Raw genomic sequence first — 4,011 nt, forward strand, 5'->3', positions numbered from 1 at the left:
CAGATCTGGTATATAACTGTTTTTTTGTTCTTTATATTGGTCTTAATAGTATATTGAAAATGCAATAGCTATTGTTACTTTCTTCTCTACCGCTTCAAAAGAGTAGCCTTGACCAAACGCTTCGGACAGCACTGCAGCAGAACATAACCAGAGTGCTCTTCACCTTTTCCTTTTACAAGATGAGTAGTTTTTTTTAGAAGAATAATAGCTACTGAGATACTCTGAAGCTCTTAATGACCTATAGCTGCTTTCAAATGCCTGGATGTCAAATAAGCTTGGAGGCAGTTGTTCAAAGTGAACAGATTATCCCAGAAGCTTCGATTTAGATTCTGTTTAGTTTCACTTATTTCATTTACATTTAGTCTACCCTATATTGTAGTTTGTTTCATGAAGGTGAATGTCACACGTCCAGGAAAGTCTTCCTTGGCACAGGGCAAAAAAAGTTATAAGCTGGTGAACAAGTAGCCAGACACTGCAAATATCAAACCCGGAGCGATTTTAGACACAGCACTGTAAAATGTGCGAAATGGTTGGATAATCTGCCAAATCAAAGAATATATCACAAATGATCTAGATGATTTTCCCCCCACCGCTATTGTACCTTTTTTGATGGAAGACTGGGCATTTGTTTGAAACTAAATTTTAATTGAAATGGGGGAAAAGTTGTATTTCTGTGAATAATTTTACTTCTTGTGAAGAAGCTAAGCAGGTAGAAATGGTTTCCTCCCTTCCTCCCCAAATATGTATTTAATATATATAATTCAGAAATCCTTTTTCCCCTCACAGGACTCTTATTTCAGATGTCTCATTTCTTCATACTTCTTGACAACCTGTGCTCCCTATCTGCATGCAGTCCGTGATGCATTCGGTGGTTCAGGAGTCAATAAATGGGAAAAGCAGGGTGCTTCATGAAAGGGGTAATCTCACCTATAGAGAAGGATGGCGACAGGAGGCAGCAGAATAATAAACCCCACGAGGCATCTCTATGACATTTCTAAATTGAAATGTCTAATGTTCAACTAAAAGCTTTCAATATTTTCTCAAGATATTTTTGCAGGGAGAGAATTTTAAGAAAGCATTTCTGACCAGCTTTAGACGTAATGCACTCTTATTCCAGGGTAGAGCTACCTTTAAAGTGCATGAAAAAATAATGCCATACATCTGATTACTTTGGCAATACTATTAAAATGTCAGCTGCTTGCCTAGCGCACAGCAAGGAGAACTAGCTGAAGGAAAAAAAAAAGAAAAAAGAAATAAGCTTAGCTTTAATAAAATGTGCTTTATTCACATGAAGATCTGCTCACATCCAACTTGGAATGTTTCATATCCTTTTTCTCTTACCAGTGCATGCCTATGCTCCCTGCAAAAATGAGAAAAAATTGAATTCATGCCACCAGTTCTGCATTTATGGTTTATTAAAAAAGACACGTGGTTGAATACAAGAACAGAACAAAAAAGATCTAATGAATAGCACAACTATCTAGCACCATCTGATAAGGAGCCATTTGGGGCCCGAATGAGCTCCTATTGACTTTAGTAAGAAAAGGCCAAGGCCATTAATTTTCTCGTAAACAGAGAAACAAACAATCCATTAGAAATGGCCCCTATATATATGTGTGCACAAGGCTCTATCTATTTTTAGTCATAACCTATGGCATCTCTCTAATTGTTAATTGATTGTTAAGAGGAGCAGATTTCTATTATTGTTCCTGTTCTTTTCATTGGGTTGGGACCTAACGTAAGTGCTATGTTTACTTATTTATAAGTTATCAAAAACCTTTATTTGACTTTCATGCATTTCATATGCAATAAAAATATGACCTGATAGCCTCTGCAAATGAAATCCAGTTAAACTGGATTTACATTGAATTTTTTTTTCATCTCTGTGTTGCCTTGGCCTAGCTGAAGAGCTCATAATCAATTCATAGATGGTTATTGAATGCTCTTCTGGTCTATTCTCTGCTGCTGAAAAATGAAGGCAAAATAGATAATTAAACCAAGTATCAGGATTTCAAAGAAAAAAAATACCTAGGCTGGAAAAAGTAATCTTTTACGTTGTGATTAGAGGGTATATGTGGAACCTTCCCACACATACACAAGGGCCAGATTCTATTTCATCTATTAGGCACCTAAATCCACTTATGTGTCTAAGTGAAATTCTACTTCATCACGCTCAACTTCTTGAAACATCATTAATGCCAGAAGCGGGTGAATCCTCCTCTTCCTCATTGTTTTTTCCATGACTTGGTTTTAAAGATAAGATGATGGTGCATTATAAAATGCATGACTAGATTTTCGAGGACTTGAACAGGGTAGAATGGAATCACGCTCGAGTTCCCAAGTCCACCTAGATGCCCTGTAGGAGGAGCAGAATCTGCCCGCTTCTATAACACTCTCTAAAAAACAAGTACTAGGATTATTTGTCTGTCAGACTAAAAGAAACCCATCTGTCTGTCTAGCTATTCCACACAAGATTCTTGTTTTATCGTTCTTTTATGTATGTATATTTTGTGCATGATATTAATTATGTGCATATCAAAATAATGGTACAAAAGCAAACAAGGGCAGAAAAGAAAAATGAAGAGATAACTAGGTAAATAAAAAAGGAAAAACCTCACTCAGATCAAGTTTGACTGGAATGTAAGCTTTGTTCTGTTATTCTGTTACAGAATCTGTGTGGCAAACGTAGGATGGAAAAAATATTCTCTCAGTCAATCCGTCTAAAGAAAGCACACTAGCAGCACAGGAACATAAGAAACAGCTTGGCAAAGAGTACTGGCATTTAGAGAGTACTGGTGGGAGAAGAGAAGTTGATAGCCAAATTATTTCCAGCTTAAATATCAATGGTTTTAAAAGTATACTAAGAATAAAATATCTGCAGATATTTAATATGCCACCAATTGGAAATAAAAATATGCAGCTTTATAGTTTGATTTTACGTGAGGCGTTTGCATGAAGTACATAATGGATCTAGATCAGTAGTTCCCAACCTTGGGTCATGACCCAAATGAGGGTTGCAGGGGCAATACCGTGGCACTGCACACAAAGAATGAGCCACGCCGTGTGCCAGGAACTCTCCTGCCCCTGGGCCGCCACTGCTGCCACCATACTTCGCTCCCAGCAGCGAGTCATGGCAAAAAAAGATTGAAAACCACTGATCAAGATCATACTCCTGTTGAAGTCAATAAAATAACCATTCCCCAAATAGAGATGACTTAACACTGGGGACACAGAAGTTATATTCCCAAGTCAACACTATTGCTGACTGTGAATCTGATACTTCATCTGAGACTGAAGGAGTTTCAAAGTCCAGCCGATGCATCTAACGTACTTCTTTCAGAGCCTGACTTTGCAGAGTCTGTCCCAAGCAACCCTACACAGGGCTCATCTACACAAGATGTTTAATGCACAGTAGCCTAATAACATTGTGCAGTAGCATGCTGGGCAAAAACCATGTTAATATGCTACTGCACAGTAGTATTAGGCTACTCCACAGCAAGTGTCACTAAAAAAACATGTGCCAGTGCTACTGAGCAGTAACTGTAGTTACTGTGCATTCAGTTAGGACTTCATTAAACAAGTACTAAAATAAATGCACAGTAACTACTGCGCTTTAATGAATAGGTAGATGTGCCCACAGAGAAGCTTTCCAGCCATTAAGCTATATGACTAAACCCAAATTAGCTACTGTAACAGTGGCTTCTGCCATCCAACAAAGGTTGTAGAAACCACCTACAAATGGAGTCAAGCCTATATTAATTTTAGTCAATGAAATTTTCATAGAAGAACTCCATTAACATTGGCACATTATAATAGGAAGGAAATAGCATCCTGCAATGTATAAGTTTCAATAACAAAGGTTAAACTAAAGAATAGACACATCAGTCCAACAGGGATTGAAAGGCTGTGTTAAACTTAAATTGACTGTAAGTGGAGCACTGGGGTCAGCTGGTATTTGATTTAGCTGGAGGAGCGGTGTTTTAAGAGCATTTCATAACATTCTGGGAAAGA

General features: G+C 37.7%; 1 long non-coding RNA gene across 1 annotated transcript in view; it reads right to left on the bottom strand.

Annotated features, from left to right (window-relative positions):
• The window catches only part of LOC102376956, a 10,234-nt gene that overhangs the window by 1,574 nt on the left and 4,649 nt on the right, over window positions 1-4,011 (bottom strand). The gene's annotated exons all lie outside the window — the stretch shown is intronic.

This window comes from Alligator sinensis, unplaced genomic scaffold (genome assembly GCF_000455745.1).
Source record: "Alligator sinensis unplaced genomic scaffold, ASM45574v1 scaffold571_1, whole genome shotgun sequence".
Lineage (NCBI taxonomy): Eukaryota > Metazoa > Chordata > Crocodylia > Alligatoridae > Alligator > Alligator sinensis.